Source organism: Antechinus flavipes, chromosome 3 (assembly GCF_016432865.1).
Source record: "Antechinus flavipes isolate AdamAnt ecotype Samford, QLD, Australia chromosome 3, AdamAnt_v2, whole genome shotgun sequence".
NCBI classification, from domain to species: Eukaryota; Metazoa; Chordata; class Mammalia; order Dasyuromorphia; family Dasyuridae; genus Antechinus; species Antechinus flavipes.
This window is the reverse complement of record NC_067400.1, coordinates 208047106-208070948: the sequence shown is the minus strand read 5'-3', so window position 1 is coordinate 208070948 and position 23843 is coordinate 208047106.

Sequence of the window (23843 nt, the reverse complement as noted above, 5' to 3'; positions counted from 1 at the left end):
ATTTGGGTGATTTCTGTTTACTTATTATAGCTGTGAACTAACTGGTGCCATCTGGTACCATCTGGACATCCTGAGCAAGACTTGAAAATGGTGCCATTCTCCAACTTGGAAGAGTGCTTGAGCTTGCAATTGACTTATCAAACAATACATATTTTTCTACCAAGGAGAGGGGGAATTACATAGCATTTAAACATGTACTTTTATGTAAAATAATTTTTAAAATGCTCCTCCTTATGCATGCTCCTCCTCCCCAGAAGTGACTTTTCGTCTTTTAGAACTTAAGCCCTAATTCTGTGTTGATACATAGTGCAGTTAAAAATGAAAATACTATCATTTTGTGGATAATATTTATCTCAGTAAGTTTAATAGACATTTATTGAGGGACTGTCACATGCTTCACAGGCCCTGTGCCAAGAGTTAGGAATAAAAATGAAAGTGCATTTGCCCTCAAAACAGCTTATATTCTAGGCGGTGAAGAGATGGAGGATATGGGAGGAGGGAAATATCATATATATAGACAAAGAGGTTGGGGACCAGAATTTCTCTCGTATTCTCTAGTGAAGAAGTTTCTCATATAACTCTTTTCTTTTCAACTTTAAGTTTTAGACAGCTTCTTAGAGAAATGTTCTCTGCCCACTGCACTATGCAAGTTATAGACATGGTTGGAATGGGGAGGAACAAAAGGGATGTGGACGTCAGAAAAGACCTGGTGCAGTAGGTATCATGTGAGAGATTACAAGCAGTAAAACAGGAAATAGGTTCTTAGGAGCTTCTGCATTTACCCTAAATTCTTGTTCTTTTATTTTTAAATGTCAGCTCTCATCTATAGGTCTTTTATTTGATTGAAAACTCATAGGAAAACCCTCAATTACAAAATATGAGAAGAACAGTAAGACCAACAATCATTCACTGGTGTTCATTTGATTAAAAATGTAACAGAATGATGAAAAATCTGTAAGAGAAAGCCTGAGAAATTTTAACAATTTACCATCAAAGGAATGTGACACAAGGAGCCTCCACCTGGTGTCTCTGAATTTGTTTTTTTAGATAAATATTTTTGATAATTGTGTTTTAATATAATTTATTTCCTTTGCAATCCTATGTATTTTGCGCATTTAAACACTAGATTTCACTAGATTGCTACCAGGTTCATGACAAAACAAATGTTAAGAATTTCTGCATTAGAAATATGTACACACACACACATCTCTCTAAAGCTGCACAGATAGGAGAAATTAAATATATGTATATATATGTGTGTGTGTATATATACATACATATATGTGTGTGTGTGTACTTATGTGTATACACATGTGTATATATACACACACACACATACATATATATTTCATTTCTCCTACCTATGCAGATAGATACCTTTTCTAGGACCTTGAGAAGTTAAAAGATTCAGGTTTATATAACCAGTATAGCCAGGTCTTCTTAGTTTCTAAGGCTAGCACTCTTATCAAGCTAGCTGATAAGTTAGGTGATATTGTGGATAGAGTGAACACAACATCAGGCCTGGAGCCAGCAAGATCAGAGTTGAAATATAGCCAATACTTAGGATCTGGGTAACCTTGGGTCACTCATTTAATTTCTTCTTGTCTCAGTTTCCTCATCTGTAAAACATTATTATTTATGTAATAAATAGCATTTACCTCCCAAAGTTGTTGTAAATATGAGATAATATTTGTAAAACCCTTTGCAAAATTTTAAGCACTATCTAAATGCTGGCTTTTATTCTCATTTCCTGTTGTCTTTCTGCCAACATAATAATTCAGGAAAATTTCCCTGCTAGATGTCACATTACTTTGATGGTAAATTGTTAGAATTTCCCAGGCTTTCTCTTACAGATTTTTCATCAACCTGCTGCATTTTTAGACACCAGCAAATGAATGTTGGTCTCAGGGTTCCTCACATATTTGGCAATTGAGGATTTTCCTGTGAGTTTTCAATCAACTAGGAGAAAGGTCCCCAAAGAGTTTAAATAGCACACAGGAGCAGAGGAGGGTTTTGCTTTTTATGTCTTTGTCTACTCTTACTTTACTGTCATTTTACCAGAATATGAACCTGGTAGGAATACATAATTTCATGATTATGATGACCCATTTTCAGATAGAGAGATGGATGTGACTATTGTTATGGGGTGGATTTAATTTGGGAAGGTGCTCTTTAAAGTCAGTTTTTGACTTACTGCATTTCGCTGGGTTCTGGAAAATAGTAGCTATTAAAGTGAATTCATGGCAGGCACCCAAGAAATGGTGGTGATGGTGGTAGTAGTGATAGAAAATGTTGCAGAGGACCTTGAAGATCATTTAATCTGAATCTTTTATTTTATAATTGAGAAAATGAAGGCCCAAAGAAGTAAAACAATTTACTCATCATCCTCATCCTGTATGAGCTAGTCCAACAACTTTCATTGTGTAGCTTTATTATATATTCACAAAGTAGCCTTGACTGAATACCAGTAAACAATCATATGGCTTCTTAACTGATACAGTGACAGATTAATTTAGCCTAATATTTCAGGAACCAAGGAGAGAAGTATGATTTAATGAGGACCAAGGGGGTACTTTCCAGGGCTCTTCAAGAAGGAAATGACCACTCAAGTGCTGTTTTAATAGAGTAACCTAACTTTTCTGAACCAAACAAAATTATCAGGATAAACTTTTTATTTTCTGGACCCAATTTTCATCTATTTTGGTAACTTTTGTAGAGAAAAACTCTTTCCATTTGTGCAGATTGGCAAATGGCCTTCAACTTCTAGAATTTCCCCCTAAATCACAAGAGGGATGAGGGGTGGAGGGGGCTTGCCATGGGTCAATCTAGGCTTGAATGCAAGTATTCTAGACTAAGTCAGGTATGACTGACTGCACTGAGAATCTGACAAATTGTGCTTACTTTAGACATTGAGATGAGGGAGCAATGAACAATTCCTGCTTTTCTTTCTGACTCTCCTGCAGGAACCTCATCACTGTCTCTTTTTTCCCTGGGGTGATAGATCAAAAAGGAGGTCTACTTCCCCAAAGCTGGGTGGGGATGAATTAATGTTTATAATGCAGCTGGGAAGTCTTTGTCAAAGTGTGTCCTTGAAGTGCAAATTGTCTAGATATCTGATAAGACTAGAGGCTGAGTAACCCAAACCCAGTGTTCTAAAGGAGACTTCAGGTTCCTGGCTAATAAGGGTATAAGTTTATCTTATCCATTCTTCCCATAACTTATTTCTTGGCTGTGCAAGAGCCTTGTGACCGGATCACCAGAAAGAAAAAGAGCTCGCTTGTCTGCTTGCCTTACAGATAAGAAAATCTTACACAAGGCTGGGGATAAATACCAAATGTTTTCAAATACTTTGAAAAAATCCAAACCAGTCTAACATTTTATCTCCTGAGGCCATCGTTGACACGAGGCCCTGCTTACATCCTTTCACATAAACTGTGGTTTCAGTTACCTTTTTAAATCAACTAATATATAGTTTATTTTTTAGACTATATGGTGGTGAACTTGCAACAGAGCAAGGAAGCATAGTGGAAAGAACGAAATAGGGCTCTCCAATTTTCAATGTTCCCCACATTGGTATGTTGCTTCTGAGCAAAATCCTACTGTCGACCCCCACTTGAACAAACAGACGGGGCCCACCTCTCTGCTTCTGTGGCAACCAATAGCAGCTCCCCAATCCCCACTAGGAACAGTCGGGAGAAAGTCCTAATAAGCATTCTTGTGGTTGCTCGACTTCCTGGGCGGAGGCTGAAACCTCTCTGCTCTTTTTCTGGGGAAATGCTAATAACCAATGAAAATACAGACATTTTGAACATGTTCTGTCCATATTTGGCATCAATCTTGCTTCACTCGACTATTAACATACTTGTTTGTAGAGAGTACGAATTTAAGCCCCGTTCTCACTTTCTGTTTTAAAGGAAGTCTTATACATTCAGGGCTGCTTTTGTGGTCTTGAGCCAGAGGCAAAGAAATAATGAACTAGATAGAAGAATTCTATTTTGTACTCTAAAAAAAATTTTTTTACAGGTCCAATTAATTATAGAAATCTTTAATTTGGCCTTCAATGTGGCTCATGGCTCTAATATTAAAATGAATAGAAGCCATCGACCTTTGCTTTCAGTTTAAATAATGTGGAGATGCTAATGAGATGGCTTTTAAAAGTTGATGTAAAATATTCTGGAAATTAATGTATTTTACCTTTTGTCTCTTTCTTCAAGGACTGAGAAAACATCTTCTGATTTCAGTCTAATGAAGGATTGAATTCTTCTGTGCCTCCTACAAAGCAAGGGTTTAATGAATTTTGGGGGGTAATTTTTTTCTATTTTAAACTTAAATACAAAATGAGAAAAGAAAAAAGATGCTTTGTTACACAGCAGATAAGAGATGATTCAATACAAAACAATGAATTTCCATTTTGAGAAAATTTATATAATAAATACTACATATTGTTTTCAAAGCTGCCCAGTTTTTCTTTGCTTCTTTGTTGATTTTCTTTTGTCCTCTGCTTTATGTTGTTTATTTTATTCCTCCCCCTTCCCCTATGCCACCTTAAGAAGACTACAATTAACATGGATTTATATATGTATATATACACACATGTATATATAGATATCTACATACATACACCCATACATCTATACACAAACATATACACAGATATCTATACATACAACATACATATATACATATATCTATACACACATAACACATATATGTATATGTAAGATTATCCTATGCTTATTTTTACCTTTCATATTTTTCTGAAGGTGGGTAGCATCTTTCTTCATAAGTTCAAGTCTTTTCATGTTTTTCTACATCAACTCACTCATCATTTCCTATACTACAGCAATTTTCCAATTTAATGATATCTTACTTGAGAGATTATCTAGGAAACTTTTTTCCTCCCAATTTTCTGCATTCCTTCTATTCTAGGCTACATAAGTTTTATATATATGGAAAAATTTTGATTCAAAATAATCAAAATTATCCTTTTTACACTTCAATAATGCTTTCCCTTATAATATAGTTTAAGGTCTGATGCTGCTGGGTCTACTTCTTTTATATTTTTCCCCCTGGCTTCTTTGAAGTTCCTGACCTTTTGCTTTTTCAGATAAACTTTGTTATTATTTTTCCTCAGTAAAATAATCTTCAGTAATTAAATTGGAATGACATTGAATAAATAGATTGGTTAGGGAAAATTGCCATTTAAAAGTTATATTGGCTTTATCTATCCATGATAAGTAAATATTACTTCATTTATTTAGATCTGAGTTATTTGTATAAAAAAGTGTTTTGTGTTTATATTCATATAGTTCCTGTTTCTGTTTTGGGTAGTTTAGGTATTTTTAAATGTCTAGGCTGAATGAATTCTTGCTTTGAGTCTGTTTCATCTTAAGAACTGGGGTTTGCACAGACATCCTCCTGGACCCACTAGATTTAGTAGTGGAAGATGGTGAAATTTGGTCCCACTTCCCCCTTTCTGTCTCCTCCCTGATAACAGTTGATTTAATTTCAAAATAAGGAGGTGTTAACACTTCTTTAGGAAGTGGGAAACCCTTGACTGAATTAGAGAGACTTTTAGAATATGGACACACCCAGTGACCATAAAAGACCTAGTACAGTTAGTTTGATGCACTTTGGAAGGAGCCAGCAACGGGTGAAGAACCTATTTATTCATCTCTTTTGAGAGGGAGAGGGTTTTTCTCTTTTACTCTTTATCCTTCATCATGCATGTGAGCTATCAATATAACAGAATATGAGTCCCTCCAGTTATCAGTTGGAGATTAAGTTTAAGAGAGTTCAAGGCACATTTGAGGGAGACAGACAAGATACAGAGAAACTGTTTCTTGAAGCAACTTCAAGGAATGTGACCTCTGTCAACAAAGGCTGTGGACTATGAACTGGCCTGTGGACTTGAAAGATATAATATTGACTGTTAAGAGTTGGGACATAGAGAAGATTATATAATGAGAGAAAACTTTGAATCTCTGAGGTATTGGAATTGTGAATTGCCTTGCCCATATATTATTCCCTATGTTTGTTTGTGCACATTCTTCCTTTGGACTCTGGGTATACCTGTGAGAGTACCTCCTAGGAATATTTTTTAGCTACTATTCTAACTATGATATCTTAGTACAAGCCTTTGCTGAGAACTAATTGTGTCTACTGGCTGATTATTGATAAGAAGTACATTGATAGGGGCTCATGAGTTAGAGGAGTAGAAGGCTGGATCTTCAAAATATATCTTGAACTTATACAAACTGATAAGTGAAATAAGCAGTACCAAGAGAACATTATACACAGTAAAAACAATATTATGTGATGATCAGTTGTGATGAACTTGGCTCTTTTCAACAATGAAGTGATTCAAAGCACTTCCAATAGAACTGTCTTGGAAAATGTGGTCCACATCCAGAAAGAGAACTATGAAGGCTGTGTGGATCAAAGCATAGTATTTTAACCTTTTTTGTGTTTGTTTACTTGTGTTATTTTTTCCTTTCTTGTGTGTTATTTTTTATCTTTTATTTTTTATTTTTTGCTCAGCATGACAAATATGTTTAGAAAAATTGCATATATTTAATCTATATCAGACTGCGTCTTCGTTTGGGGATGGGGAAGAGGAAAGAGAAAAAGTAAAATTTGGAACACAAGGTTTTGCAGAGAATAATGTCGAAAAACATCTTTGCTTGTATTTGGAAAAATAAAATACTATTAAAATAAACCTGTAAAAAACACACACACACACACACACACACACACACACACATACACATGTCTTAAACTCTAGGTAGTAGCCATTCCTCTTTGGGCACAATCTGTAAAATTAAGTTGGAAAGGTAGACTTCGTGAAGTCAGAAATCCTGCCATTTCTCAACTTTGCAGCACTTTACATACAACAAATACTTGAGGAATGTTTGCTGAATATTGTATGTATGGCTATTTAGCTTTAGAAGATTCAAACTGATGCAATACATTTGCATTCTTTTGATGACCCATCTCATGTATAGTCTATAGATAGCACAGTACCACTGGAAGAATCAAAAACCTAGTAGATTTTATCACCAGCCTTGAAGGTCCAAGAACCATTATTCTATATTTTGCCCAGTGTTATAGCGTAGAAACTATTTCTCATGTCATATCAGAGCCAAAGGATCTGAGTTTGAATTTGGCCTCCTCTGATCTTGAGTAAACTTAATAGAAAGGGATATTTGGAAAGAAAATGAGAAATCTTTTCCCCTTGCTCTTATTATAGACTATAGAGTAATTGTTCCTCCTGAATTATCATCAATATTTTGGCCACTCGAGATATATGTTCTTCAGTGTTGTTATTTTCAATGGTATTGACTTTTCATGACCCCATTTGGGATTCTCTTGGCAAAGATACTGGAGTGTATTGCAATTCCTTTCTCATTTTACAGTTGAGGAAACTGAGGGAAACAGGGTTAAGGAACTTGGCCAGGTAAGTGTCTGAGGTCCCAGGAAGGTGAGTTTTTCTGACTCCAGATCCAGCACTCTGTGCACTATGGTACCTAGCTGCCCCCTTCTCATAAAAAAAATCATAAAGCTGGAAAGGATTTTGGGGATTGTTTAATCCCAAAACATTAATATATTTGAAGCAGGGCTAGTTCTAGATAAAAAGGTGGGAGGTCAGTTCCAGATTCTCATTGCCTTTGGTAGTGCTATAAGACCACCAGAAGTAACCCTACTTCTCTCTTTCTGTTCCCTTCCTGAGAACGGGGGGGGGGGGGGGGGGGAATTGATTTAATTAAAAAACAAGGAGGTATTAATATTTTAGGAACTGGGAAACTGAGAAAATCTTGGATTTAACTTTTGGTTATTTTAGTTCTTGAGGTACCTAGCTCTGGGAGTTATAGGAGTGAAAGCCTGGACCTTCAAAACATATCTTGAATTAACATGAATTGATGCTAAGTGAAATAAGCAGAACCAAAAGGATGTTGTACAGAGTAACAACAATATTTTTTGATGATCATCTCTGATGGGCTTTCTTTATAGTAGCTCAGTATTTGAGTTAGAGACCCAGTGAGCCTTAAGATAAGCCATACATTGACAAAATATGAGGGTGGGAGTTATTTAAAAGCCTTCCTGAGGTTCCCTGCTTTGGAAAGACCTAGATCCAGGATTCATAAAGGCATAATTATCTTTCCCAGAACATTTCTAGGCTGGGACTTTGAATACATAGAGTTTACTTGCTACCAGCTCCATATTAGTCATCTAGTGAACTTGTTCTTTTTAATAGGAACATTCTACCAGAGCTGCTGTACGGTGGCAAGGTGTAGGGACAATGTTTGAAGAATTAAAAATTAATGGAGTGTATGGTGGGTGTGAGTAGGCTGCAAAAATATTCCAAGTAGACATTGGAGAAATAGCAGTGAAAGATGTCATGAAAGAATTGTCTAAGAGGAAGAAATAATGGGCTGATCATGCTGTGACAGGTGGACAGCCAGTGTTCCACTTGTACTCATATGATGTCAGGAGAAAGCAAATAAACCCCCCAGCAAGTTAGATAGATTTTCTTTTTTTTCTTTTTTCTTTTTATTATCATAGCTTTTCATTGATAGAACATATGCATTGGGTAATTTTGCAACATTGACCCTTGTAATCCGTTCTATTCCAACTTTTCCCTTGCTTCCCTCCACCCCTCCCCTAGATGGCAGGCAATCTTATATATGTTAAGCATGTTAAAATATATCTTAAATACAATATATGTGGACATATTTATACAGTTTTCTTGTTGTACAAGAAAAATCAGATTTAGAAAGGTAAAAAAAACTTGGGAAGAAAAACAAAAATGCCAGCACTCCACACTTATTTCCCAGTGTTCTTTCGCTGGGTGTAGCTGGTTCTGTTCATCACTGATCAATTGGAACTGAACTGGATCCTCTCATTGCCAAAGATAGCCACTTCCATCAGAATTGATCCTTATGTAGTATTGTTGTTGCCATGTATAATGATTTCTGGTTCTGCTCATTTCACTTAGCATTAGTTTATGTAAGTCTCTCCAAGCCTCTCTGTATTCATCTTGCTGGTCTTTTCTTACAGAACAATGATATTCCATAACATTCCTATACCACAATTTACTCAACATTCTCCTTTTGATGGGCATCCATTCAATTTCCTGTTTCTAGCCACTACAAAAAGGGCTGCCACAAACATTTTGGCACATTCAGGTCCCTTTCCTTTCTTTAGTATCTCTTTGGGGTATAAGCCCAGTAGAAACACTGCTGGATCAAAGGGTATGCACAGTTTGATAACTTTTTGAGCATAGTTCCAAATTGTTCTCCAGAATGGTTGGATTCGTTCACAACTCCACCAACAATGTATCAGTGTCCCAGTTTTCCCACATCCCCTCCAATAATCATCGTCTTTTCCTGTCATTTTAGCCAATCTGACAGGTGTGTAGTGCTATCTCAAAGTTGTCTTGATTTGCATTTCTCTGATCAATAATGATTTGGAACACCTTTTCATAGGAGTAAAAATAGTTTCAATTTCATCACCTGAAAACTGTCTGTTCATATTGGATAGATTTTCTATGGAAAACTTTCAGGAACACATAGATAAAAGTTTCAGAAGTTGGGTAGGCACAGGTGGGTTACAATCTATAATCACTTAGATCATACATTGATTGGAATATTTAGATCTTAGCTAAGATCTAAGCATTTCTCATAATCATCTTAGGCTACCCTGGAGAATCTCTGAAGTCATAATGATCTTTGCAGTCAATTTTGGCTAAACAATATCTAGCCATATGATGCTAGGTTCAGACAATATTAATAAATGATATTTTATAGAAATATGTGGAAGACTTCCTTAAAACAGTGGTCTAGCTTATCCTGTCCCTGGCAGGGACAGAAGAGGGAAATCTCTAAAACTTCTCTTATTTTTTTTTTCCATAGCAGCACCATTGAAGGGGGAAATAAAGGAATCCCTTGCTTAAAATTACTGCCACCATTGCCCCACATTAATGCTTGATTATTTTACCAGTTGAAAATCAGTTATTCCTTTAGGTTATACCAAACTCCCAATAAAAATACAAAATTCTAATTATTTTTTAAGATAATAGAAGAGGGAATAATCATTTATTAACTACCATACCATGTGCGGGGCATTGTGCTAAAATGCTTTACAAATAACTTCTCATTTCAACTCGCACTCACAGGAGCCTTGATGAAAGCCTTGAAAAGTCCAGGTAACTGCCTCCAGGGATAAGAAACAAGATGGCCTTTAACTAATATTTTTACATTAATGTGATTATATTGTTGTTCCTGAACTTGAACAAGTTCTGAAAAGAAATGGAAGATGCCAATCTGGGCAGCTGCAGGTAAAGCAACTAGCCTAATGGAGAGTTATTCAAATATGGTGTAACTGCAGTGACTAGTATTATTCAGAATGCTTTTTGTTTTTTGGTATTTATTAGTCAGGACCCAAATTTTTGGCCAAACATGAGATGGGAGGACAAGATGATACTCTTTTATCTCTCCCCACCTCTTCTCTTCTCTTTATCTAGGAAGAAGCCAGGTTCCCTTGTTTGCCTGTCAAATATTCCATTTTTCCTATTGTCTCTTTCTGGCTGCGTCTGTTGGATTAGGAAATTTTGATTTCCTCATTTAATTTGATGTTTATGATACTTAACTAGTTATTATTTATCAAAGAATAACTTGTTGGCTAACAAATCCAAGCTGCTGCAGTTATTGAATTGGAAGACTGAGAAATGGGAAAATTTCTCTTGCAAAGATAGAATACTACATATAAATACACACACACACACACACATATCTTTATACACACACACACACACACACACACACACAGAGTCAGAGAGTTTAGATTGGAATTGAAGAGAGGAAGAGAGATAGAGACAGAGACAGATCAATAGACAAAAACGGAGAGAAAGGGAAGCAGGAAAATATGGAGGAAAGGAAGGAAATAAGGAAGGAGAAAGAAGGAAAGATAGAAGGGAAAAAGACAGAGACAGAACTAGTTTATTTTTCATATGCCTTGTGGCATAAGATAACCCTGACTATAGGAATACTCTGTGGAGTCATGTGTTGATAAAAACCAAGCTCTGGGAGACTTTAGTCTCTTGTAGTTTTCCACATTATTTCTTTGAATAGGTAAGAGTTGGGGTGGGGATGTAGGACGGGGTGCAATAAGCATTTACTAAGCACTTACTACGAAGTATTTAGGTGGAGCAGTGGATAGAACATTGGGCCTGGAATCAGGAAGGCCCGAATTCAAATTTAGCTTCAGACTCTTATTAGCTAGGTAAACCTGGTCAAGTCACTTAATCTCTGCCTGCCTCAGTTTACTCATCAATAAAACTGGGAGTAATGAGTACCTAACACAGAAAATTCTTATTCATTACTATGTGTCAGGCAATGTGCCAAACACTTTATAACTATTATTTCATTTGATCCTCATGATAATCCTGTGGAGTACTATTACTATCTCCATTTTCTAGATGAGGAAACTGAGGAAAACAGAGGTTAAAGTGATGACCAAAATCACATAGCTAGGGAGTGTCTGAGGCTGAATTTGTACTTAGGCACCATCTAGTTGCCTTTAAAGACTCCACTCTCTGGCTGCTTGAATTATCTAATTATCTAGGAGTAAAATCCCACGGGCCTCAATGGTCTGAGTTTTAGGAATCTGATTGGATATGAGTCAGTCCTAGCACTGGAAGGTAAATGATACTTAGGGGACGAGAGTCTCTAAAATTCAATTTATAATAAGCCATTAATACTTATTTCCAGTAAATTTATTTAATCAGACTCTTTCAAAGTTTTATTGACCTAGGAAGAGATTTTTATATGGAAAAAGGGCAAATCTGAGGTCAAGAGCATAAGGTGCTGTATGGGAAAAGGCAGGTCTTTATGATATCCTGGGCTGCCAGAAGGCTTCATGAGCATACTGGTGACTATCTAGGAAATATAAGGGAAGGGACTATGCTAGCTAGAGGAGGATAAAAAGAGGTGTTTTAAAGTGGAAGGCTGTCATTGACTTTCCCTATTTAATAATTTTGCTGAGACTCTCTCCAAGTCTCTCAATTTCTAGATTGTTCCTCATTCTGAGAGCTAGGTGCCCTATTTGCTATTGTACCTTTTTTCTTCTCAATATGATGTCTCATATTGAGGAGAAAAAGAGTACAATAAAATTGTCTCATGAGACTTCTTGGTAGTGCTTTTATCACAGAGTGTCCCCAAAGAGGAATTTTTGCTTTCTTGATCTAATGGAAAAACTAATAATTTTTAAATGGAGATTTTTTAAAAAACCATCATTGCAATCTTTACACAAGGGAATACTGAATATAGAATATAGAAGAGCAAAATTCAATAGCCTTTCATTAAATGGAAGAAAAAATAAATAGATATGGGAAGATATCAAAGCATAGAAATTAAAAATCAAGGGATCAAAAAAGTCAATGGCATTCAATTTCATGGCATTAAAAAATCATTCAAGGCAAAATAATTTTAATTTAGTAGGTAAAAAGGAAGAGAAGAAGCATGATGGAGAAGAAAGATCACTGGAATTAAATTCAAGAGACCTGGGTTCAAATTTAGTTCTTCTATTTACTGGTTGTGTGATCTTGGCAGGTCAAGTTAAAAATTCCCTGAAGAGGTTGGACTGATCTCTAAAGACCCCTTCCAGTTCTAAATACTACAATACTATATTGAGGTGTCTGTTCTTTTCTTTCTTTTTGTTACTAGTTCTTTCTGTGGCCTAAGATCAATTATATTGAACTTCATAGAAGTAGAATGGTATCATGGAAAAGAGGGATGGGCTAAGAGTCAAGAATCCAAGGTTCTAATCATGGACTGGCCACTTGAACCTGGGCAAGTCACAACTTCTTTGAAACTCAAAGTCATGAAAGTCCTCTTCCATCTCTAAATATATCAATTTACAAGCATTTATTAAATGCTTACTATATGTGAGGGATTGTGCTAAGTATTGGAAATACAAAAACAAAAGTGAAGCAGTTCCTGCCCTTAGTGAGCTTATATTCTAATATTGGTATTCTATGAAATTGAGAGAAAGGTGGAGAAATTAAACTTGATTAAAGGAGGAGAGATTTAGATCTGTAGTTACCTCAGAGCACAATTAATTGTGTAAGAGTGGAGACCATTTCATCTCCACCTGTAGAAGGAGAAGAGATGCAAGAAGAATGTGATACACTTCCATTGTTGAAAACAGAATTTTATTTTATTTCTTCACTAGTATTTTATTTTCCCAAATACACATAAATATAGTTTCCAGCATTCATTTTTGTAATATTTTCTGTCCAAATTTTTCTTCTTTCCTCCCTTACTTCCCTCCTTTCCAAGACAGCAAGCAATCTGATATAGGTTAAACATATATAGTCCTTTTAGACATATTTCCACATTTGTCAGAGAATATGATTGTAAAATTCAATTTAGTAAACATTTATTAATCACCTAATGTGTGCAGATCACTGGGTTAAGTATTGGGTAAAATACAGGTACAACCATGCTCTTATGGAGATTACAATTTAGTAAGAGAATAGTACACACATAGGTAGTTATACTATACAATTGTATATGATAAATTCATTAGAAATTTACAAATTGCAAAACAAATATGCAAGGTCTAAAGGATTTATCAGTTAAGACTTTATGGAGGAGGTGTCATCTGAGTTGGGTGTTAGAGAGTGAAAAGGAAGAGACTAAAGGAAATATTGAGAGAAGTAAGGATATCAATGACTAAAAGGCATGAAATCTTCAGTAAGAGGGACAAGTTAATAGTTGTAAATGTGACAAACAGATAAAGAAGATGAAAAATTTTGTTATTATCCTGGGGATCTTTGAGGGAGGATTTCAGAGAGTAACAATGTCACAGACAGTATATTCTCTCAAGAAATTTGAAAGTTGAGAAGAGGGAAAGATGGGATAGATAGGGTATAAACATTAAGGGAAGGTTTTTTTCTGTTTTTTTTTGTTGTTGTTGTTGTTGGAAAGGGGAATCTGACTATACTGATAGGTTGATTGTATAAGAAGAAATTGAAGATGCATGAGATAGGGGGGATTTTGCTACAGTAAAATCTTTGAAAAAATGGCTGAGAATGGATTTAAGAATATAGGTAGTAGGATTAGTCTTAGTGGGGAGTAAAATTATGCTTTCTTTTATAGAGGAAATGATACTTTCAATCTTCTTACTGAAGTAGAAGTTTAAAGTCCTACTATATATATATTTTTGGGAGGTGTAGAGTACAATTGTGAAGAGAAAAAGATTTAGAATAGTTACCATGAGGATTAAGAAGGCAGGTTACTGGTAGAGTACTTAACAAAAAAAGTGGCTTTTTTAGATAAAATGAGAAGAAACCAACTCATAAAAGAAAGACTAAAAATTATAGTATTTTCCCAAAAAGCAAGAGGACACTTTGATTTTGGAAGAAAAATTACCTATTGTATTATTATCTAAGATTCGGTCTCATCTATTTAGCTTAATTATTTACAAATGGTGCTAATGAGATCCTGAGCTTAGCCTTTAAAGAGACCAGTTAGTTTTGCTCATAGACAAGTACCCTTTAATAATTATTGAAATCCACCTCTTGGTGTCCATTAGCAAATTTATGAAACAATTAAAAAAAAAAAAAAAAAGGCAACGTCCCTGGACTCTGAAGACCAAAATTCACATCCTACATCTGATAGCTTGTTATTTGTATCACCCTTGGGAAAGGAAGATGGGAAACATGAATTTATATCACACTCTGCTAGCCACTTTTTACAAATATTATTTCATTTGATTCTCACAGAAACCCTGCTAGAAAAGTGTTGGAAATATCTCCATTTTAGAGTTTCAGGAAGTAAAAGCAAAGAGAGGTTAAGTGACATGCTCAGACTCTCATAGCTAGTAATTTTCTGAAGCTGAATTTAATTTTTGGCTCAATCCTCTATCCATTGCTCCACCAGCTGCCCTTAGAAGGTCATAACCTTCTTGGACCTCAGATTGCTCTGTAAAATCTATATAGGAGCTGAATTAACTGACCTAAATTTACAAGAACTCTAAATCTTTTCATATGAATCTTCCATAAGTCTTATCCTTGAATAATTGTCTTTTTTTTTTGTAAATTCCATAGTATTCCATCACAATCATATGCTGCTTTACTTGCAAGAAATGAGCTGTCTGATTTTAGAAAAAAACTTTCATGAAATGATGAAGAGTGAAGTAAGGCAAGAGAATGTTATATACAATAACAGCAATGTTGTTCAAAGAATAGTAAATAATGATTAAGCTATTCTGAGTTTTATAAATATTCAAACCAAATAAAAAGGATCTTGGAAGGAAGATGCTATTCATCTCCAGAGAAAGAACTGATAAATAGATGTACATGGTTTTGCATATATATGTATGAATATATATATATATGCACATATGTATTGTGTGTTTATATGTATCCATCTATATAGATATATGTATACATTTATGTCAAATGGTGACCTTTTCTGGTGTGAGATGGGGAGACAATTCAGAATTTAAAATGCAACAAAACAATAAATTAAATTAAATTAAATTAAAAAGAAAGCCCATAGTAATCATTTATATTTACTTCTATTCAATTTCATCATGTTAGATTCAGCCGATCTTTTAGATCTTTTTAGGTCTCAGTTCTTTTGGCATCCTTAGTTAACTGTCCTAGCTTCAAATCAGCTATACATGTGATAGATGTTATATCAATGCCTTCATCTAAATCATAATGTAGACTAGAACAGGGCTGTTGAAAAAAATATGTGACCTACCACTAGTGAATCAGGTTTTCCTCCTCTCTCTCATCTCCCCAAGTTAATGTCGCTTTACTAATTATATCTACTTGGCTTCCTTTAAGTCTTAAAAAGTGGCAGCTAGGTGGCACCGTAGATAGGGCACTCATTTTCCTGAGTTAAAATTCAAACTCAGATACTGATTAGCTGTGTCACCTCGGGCAAGTCACTTAACTCTGTTTGCCTCAGTTTCCTCATCTGTAAAATGAGCTGGGGAAGGAAATGGAAAACCACTTGCCAAGAAAATCCCAAATGGGGTCATGGAACCACTGAAATGACTCAACAATAATAGTCTCAACAAAAATCCTTTCAACAAGAAATCTTCCTGAATCCTTATTAATTTCAGTATTTTCCTTCTTTCAAATATCTCCTATATCTTGTATGTAACTTACTTTTTATATATTCATTTACATGTTCTTTCTCTCATTAAATTGTAAGTTTCTTGAGGGCAGGAACTGTCCTTTGCTTCTTTTTTTATCTCCAGGTCTTAGCACATTATCTAGCATATCTTAGACTTTTAATAATGTTTATTAATTGATTCATTTGTTCAATTAATTCTAAATCTACATACAAATATTCCCATCCAGCTCAGAATTCTTTATCTTGTTCTAAAAAATGACTTGAGGGTCTTAGTCAATTATATCCAGGTATACAATGATCATGGCATGGTGACAAAAAAAAAAAAAAAGGAAGAAAGGAAAAAAGGAAATGTGTTTATCCTGGCAAAAGTTATTTTTAATAAAGCTATGCTGACTCTCCAAGTCTGAGTATGGGCTCCAGTATTCATTGGCTCATATTGTTAACATTTCCCTTTAAATACCCACAAACCAATTTTTTAATGATCTACTTTAGAATTCTATCAGGAGTTTTATTAACTTACTAAATTATAATTTGACTTAAAAATTAAGGGTATTTCTTCCTTTATGATCTCTCCTTTTTTACCATAGTTTCTCAAAGACCATACAAAGTGAGTCAGAAATAACATTTGCAAATTGTTTAGGACTCAGGGATATGATTTGCTTAATTTAGGTGACATGAACTCACTGACAATAAAACTAAGCATATTTATACCTTTTTAAAAAATCTTTCTTTGATTTAAATTAATAGCAATTTTTAGAATTTAGAACTAAAAGACATTTTGTTGGACAGTCATGTCTGACTTGTCATGAGGCCATTTGAGATCTTCTTGGCAAAAATACCAAGACTGTTGTGCTATTTCCTTCTCCAGATCATTTTTTAACAGATGAGGAAATTGAGGCAAACAGTATTAAATGACTTGCTCAGTGTCATATTGCTAATAAGTGTTTGAGTTTGAATTTGAACTCACACAGATGAGTCTTTCTGACTCCAAACACTAGTGTGCCACCTAAATGCCCTATAAGGCATGTTAGAGACATTTAGTCCAACTCCCTCATCTTACAGATATAAAACAATATGCCCAAAATTGTACAAAGAGAAAGGTCAAGATTTGGATCCAGGCTTTCTGACTCCAAATTCAGTGCTACAACATAACTTTTGAAGGCCAAAGTTTCACTAAGCCTATGAAAATCCTTCTAGCTTTTGCTTAAATTACTATTCTCTTTTGGAACATTTGGAACTGGTTGAATTATTAGACTTGAAGGGTAGAGATTAAGGAATCAACATCAGTTTGGAAGGACCTTCCCAGTGGAGTGCTTCAGGGATTTGTCATTGGCCTTGTGGGCATAAATGATATGCTTAGGGAATATTCAGATGATACAAAATTGGAAGGGAAAGTTAACACTATGAGTAATAGATTCAGAATTCCTGTCCACTCCCCTTCAAAAAAAAAAAAAAAAAAAAACTCAGCTGACCAAAATGAAGACCAAATCTTTTAAGGTAAATTTAATAGAATAAATATAAAATCCCTTACTTAGGTCCAGAAAAATCAACTGTGCAAGCAGGGAAAGCATGGCTAGACAACATTTTGTATACAATCAAAGTTTTAGTGAACACAAATTCAAGAAATCAACAGTGTGACAAAGCTACTAAAAATTCAAATGCAAACTTTTACTTCATTAATAGAAATATCAGTGTCCAGAAGAGAACTGATAAGTCTTTCTGTTTTCTTCCTTGCTCAGACTATATCCAAAACATAATTTTTAGTTATGGAGGCCACATTTTAGGAAGAACATAAAAACAAATTGGAGGACCTCCATAAGAGGTCCCTTTTTATTTTGTCATTTTGGAAAAACGCAAACTCCCTAAAAGCAGGAACTGTTTTTCATTTGGTCTTTTATGTCTTTAATGCTTAGTGTAATTTCTTGATCATGATGGAGAGTTGTGGGGAGAGAATGGGAATAGTGATTATGGTATATAGGTTAGAGAATTCTTTTGTGAAACAATTTCTTCCTCCAATGCAGATGGGCATCTTATCTGCAATTTAAATTCTTAGAGAGTTGTCTAGTTGGTGCTGAGACTTTGTGGTACATAATCCTTTTAAATGGTAAGACCAAGAATGGTGTTTCTCAAAGTGCCAAGAGAGGGCCAAGTTAGTGTGTGGGTCCCAGTATTCATTGGCTCATAGTGTTCACATTTTCTTTTAAGCACTCACAAAGTATTATTTTAATAATCTATTTTAGAATTCTATCAGAAATTTTATTAACTCTCTAAATTTGTACTTTGTCTTGTTGAAAAATAAAGCCATTTCTTGCTTCATGATTTCTCCTTTTTACCATAGTTTCTCAAAAATCAACAAAGCAGGTCAAAAATAACATTTGCAAAATTTTTGAGGACCTAGGGTTATGGTTTGTCCAATTCAGATGATAGGAACTCCTTGTCAATAAACTGGATGTATTCATATCCAATTTTTAAAAAACCCATCTTGGATTTAAATTAATAGCAATTTTTAAAATTTAGAACTAAGGAATGAATATAGAACCAAGGAAAAATAAAAAAATAAGCAAGAAAAAAATATAGAAAGGTAAGCAGAGAGAGATAGAGGAAGGGAACTCCAGGATGAAGAAACTCCCTCTTTCAATGCAGACTAGCACTTTTTCTGAAACTTGATTCTAGAGAAATAGAGGATAAATTTTGTTGGTATTTGACTAAGTTCTTCCTTACTTCTCACATCCATTAGGTTACCAGCATTCCATATTCATATCTAGATCTACCAGCATTTCCCAATAACATGGATGAAGTCCACCTCTCCCTGTCCTTCCTACAAGATTAGTTTCCCTAAAAAAAGAAAGTGTCCCTGGACCTGATTGGTCCTTGCTATCCTGATCTAGCTTCTTGGTCACCTTAATCCAATCAAAGGCTCACCTTTCTAAGCTGGAGAACCACCATGTCCATCATATCCTGCCCTGATGATTATATGGAGCTCTAGGGACTTACTTCCAGAGAAGTAAGTGTCAACTATATCTTTGCTGTGTAGAAACAAATTAAACTTGCTTTTATTAATGGGTCTTATTTTGTCTTGATAATGGCTCATTTTGACCCAATGTAGAACTTGAACTAAGAGAATGTTAGTTTCCCTTATAAAGGAGAGAAAAAAATTTGCACTTACTTTATTTAATATCATAAATTTTATAAAATTTTATTATTTATTATGATTATAAAATTATATATTTAAATTTAAAGTTACCTTTTGCTTAGTGCACATCACTTTTTAATCCTATCGCTTAACTTCAGAGATGTCTGGTGACAGATCAGATTTGTAGAGTAAATAATTTTTTAAAAAGAAACAAAAATTTGTTCTGGGGAGCCCAACACTGGACCAACAATGTTGGCAATCAACATAGCATCACATTCATCCACAAGCAATGTGCTAGCCATAGCAAGGATTTTTACCTGAATGAGACTAGAAAAATGCAGCAATCATACATTTCTTTTTCTTAAGTCATACTTTTATTTACATCAAAAGGGCAATGGTATTCATTCCACATGAAATTCAGTCCTACTCAAGTGAATCAGAATCATAGAATATTAGATTATAGGGTTCTACCTTTTCATTTATATATATATGCTTTTGAAGGATTACTTTTGTCAACAAACTATACACTATGTTCAGGGCTCTATGCTAAGTGTCAGAGGGTAGAGATACAAACTCAAATAATACAGAGAATCTTCCTTCAAGGAATTTCTAATTTATTGGAAATTTTAGGATATGAATGCACAGACCCATATGATCTGATTTATATTGAGATGGTTTCCACTGGTGCAGATTGTGGCCTACTCATCCCTTTTCAACAATCTTTATCCATATTCTCCCATTGATCCCCCTTTATTTTTCATTCTATTTACTTGTGCTTTGACAGAGCGCACATACAGGAGAATGTAGACAAAACAGAGAGAAAAAGAATGTGATAAATGTAAAAAAAGGAGTTAAAAATACTCACTATTGATAAGAAAATTTCCCTTTATAAGACTATTGTTTCCTTCATAATTGTAGTCTAAGTCATTCATATTAAAAAGTTTAAAAGTGGAACAATAAATTTTATAAAGACTATGGATCACCTAATTTCTAAGTCTTTTCTTTTAGACTAACTGCAGACACTTCACAGGCAAGATCTCTGAAAGAAAGGAAATGGAGAATTTTCTTTGTAACCAAGGCCCAGCTTAGATGACAACTATAAGAAAATAGAAGCCTGTGGAATGTGTGGAACGAATGTAATATGATCCTTCCCCAGTGTCTGTTTGGAGTGTTTTGTGAAGTCTTGTTCTTTTTGCCAAATCCACAGCAATAATAGCTTTCCCTGAAGGCCTGTGTACAAACAAAATCCATTGCCCTGGCTTTCCATCCTTCATCCAGCCTTCAGAAGAGCATTTGATGCTTGTTCCTTACCTCTGGGTAAAGCAACTAAGACATACGTCATTTTTGCCAGAGTTATTACAGGATTGGTTATTATTTTCAAACCCTGAATTGCAGTCAGAATATAATCCCACTAAGGCCATGAAGCCAAAAGAAAGAACAAAAATTTCTCCTCATGCTTAGTATATATATTCCAAACATCCTAGGGATCTCATTACTTGATATTCTCATTCCCTTCATTGACAATAAATGTTTTTATATGCATGTTTGTAGTATGGGAAGTACTTAAATTTTTCAGATTAACTACTTCTCCTCATTGTTTATAATCCATCCTCTCCAACCCCTCTTCCATACAACTGCCAAATTAATATTCCTTAAGCAGGTTTGAACAGGTCACATCTTTATTCAAAAAATTCTTCCAATTAGTCTTTGAATAGGATATAAATTTTATTATCTAGTATGTAAAATTCTTCATAATTTGGATGGTATTTTTCTATTTTTTCTAGGTTTTCTAGGTTTATTATACATTTCTTCATACACTCTATTTTTCAGCCAAACTGGACTCTTTATGCCTTCTCCTTAGAATATTCCAACTCCAATTTCTGTTGCCACTGAAAAAGTTAATCCTTGTGCCTAGAAAGTACTGCCTCTCCCCCTTACTTTTTTTTTTTTTTTTTTTTTTTTTTACTTTTACATGAATCTTTCCATGATTTCCTCAGTCATTCGTGGTTTCCCCTTCCCAGAAATGACTTCCTATTTTGTATTTGCTCATCTGTATACTTTTGTTTATTATTCTTTTTCTCCAGCTTTTCTCTTTTCCTGTTTTTTCTGGGCCATCATCAGTCATCTTAAATTTTGTCTAGCCATTGTACTTTAACAGCTCTGGAAAAGAGAATGAAGTGATAGTCTAGCTCTGTCTCATTTAAAATCCAATTCGTGTGCAAGTTAAGATATCACCCCCAAGATGGCATTGGTCCTCTTAAAGGATGTAGGACAAAACCACCTTTACCACCATGACTACCACACGATCCTTGTGGACAGGCACTAGTTCTATTTAATTATTTTTTTGTATCTCCAGAACCTAGAAAGGTATACCTAGTAGTGACTTAATAAATTATTGTTGAATTGAACTGAACTGAATATCAATTGAATAAAAATTTAAAGTTTGCAAAGTGCCTTATTTATATTTTTTGACTGGAACCTGATGACAATCCTGTGAAAGATTTTTATTGACCCCATTTTATAAATAAGGACTCTAAGGCTCTAATCTAAGGGATCTAAAGGAGGTTCAATGAATTGCCTATAATCACATAGCTAGTAAATACCAGATTTTAAATGGAACAAAAATAACACAATCATGAATAAAACACATTCATGTTCTGTCTGCTTTTTCAGTCACTCAAACACTGTAGACTTGATACCTTTAGTCATCTGAGCAATGAGAGAATCTGGTTCCTATCATGTATTTTTTGTCCTGTTTATTATTCTTTAGGTGCTTTCATCCTTCCTCGAGTGACCTCATTGTTTATTTTTTCCTTTCTTTTTTGGATGTGGGGATATTGGCTGTGCTTGTGCGATACACACATTAATAAAGGAAAAAGAAATCTGTGGAAAAGAATGTCAGACTATTTTGGAAACAAATAGAATGACTTTTAAAAAAAATTTTGGCCAATTGCTTTGTTTTTATATAAATATAGCTGTTTTAAAGTATAAATAAAATTTCTGCCATTAGTTCTTTAACAGGGTGGTAATTTTTTTTTTTAATACTTCTCTGAATTTCTGTTTCTTTATCAGTCTCTGTCTCTCTACCCCTTACTTTCTATGTATTTCTCCTCTCCCCTTCTTCTCTTTATGTCCCTTCCTCCTACTTCTAACCATTCCTTCCTTCCTTTCTCTCTCATTTATTAGAATAACTTAAGTTTTTTCACTTTTCCAGCATATTTTACAATAAACTCTTTTTCTTAAGAAGATTCGTTTATATTAATTAATGTCTATTCAGGACCAACCCCAAGTTTCCAATGGGACTATCCCTAGTGTATCTTTTGAATGTGTAGCTTTTCTTATCAGTAAAGTTCAGGTCTCTTATCCTGTATATTGGAGCAGCAATGAATGGGACTGAAGCATTATAAATGGGAGCCAGACTGTCCTTACTTTCTCTTATTACTTGTTTGACACATGACTTCTTGACCTTGTACAACTTCAGAATAGTCAGGGAATTGGGAGACTGTTCTATTTTTCCCTCTTTGCTTTATCTTTCCTGGAATCTCTTCATTCCTTTTTTCTTTAAGAAAAAAATTCAGTTAGGTTCCATATTGTCTCTCTTCCCGCCTCATATGCAAAGAGAAGAAAAACAAAGCCCATTACAAATATATTAGTCATGCAAAACAAATTCCTTCATTTGCTGTGACAAGAAAAAGAAAGGATGAAAGAAAACAAGAAATAAGAAAGAGAAAGGAAGAAAGAGAAAGAAAAAAAGGAAGCAAGTAGGTTAGAAAGAGAAGGGAGGGATGAAGGAAGGAAAGAAGGGAGAAAGGAAGAATGAATGATTGAAACAAAGAAAGAAAAAAGAAAGGAAGGAAGAAGGAAAATAAAATATGCTTCAATTTATATTCTTAGTCTATCACCACTTTATCTAGATGTGTATAGCATATTTTATCTTCTTCATTCTTTGTTGAAACAGTTGACTCAATTTAACACCTTTGGTTATGAATGGACACTTTTCTTTTCAGTTTTTTTATGTGTGGGATAGAGAGGGAAGGGAACCCTACAACATATTGTATTCATTTCTTTTAGTAGAAATAACTAGTAGAACTGTTGATAAATTTTCAGTAATTTCACAACTTTCCATCAATTTATTAAGCATTTAATGAGTTTTTCTTAAAATAAATAGCATTTATTTATATCAGCAAGCATTATATGTAATAGGGATAAACTAGATGCATTCTCAACAAGATCAGAGGTGAAACAAGTATACCCATTATCACCCCTATTATTCAATATTGTATTAGAAATGTTAGTTTTAGCAATAAGAGAAGAAAAATAAATTGAAGGTCTTAGAGTAGATGATAAGAAGAATATAAAAAAATATAAAACTATCACGTTTTGCAGATGATATCATGGTATATTTAGAGAATCCTAGAGAATCAAATAAAAAACTACTAGAAACAATAAACAACTTTAGCAAAATGGCAGGATATAAAGTCAACTCACCCAAATCACTGGCATTTCTCTATATTACAAAAAAAGCCCAGCAGCAAGGGATGGAAAGAGAAATCCAACTT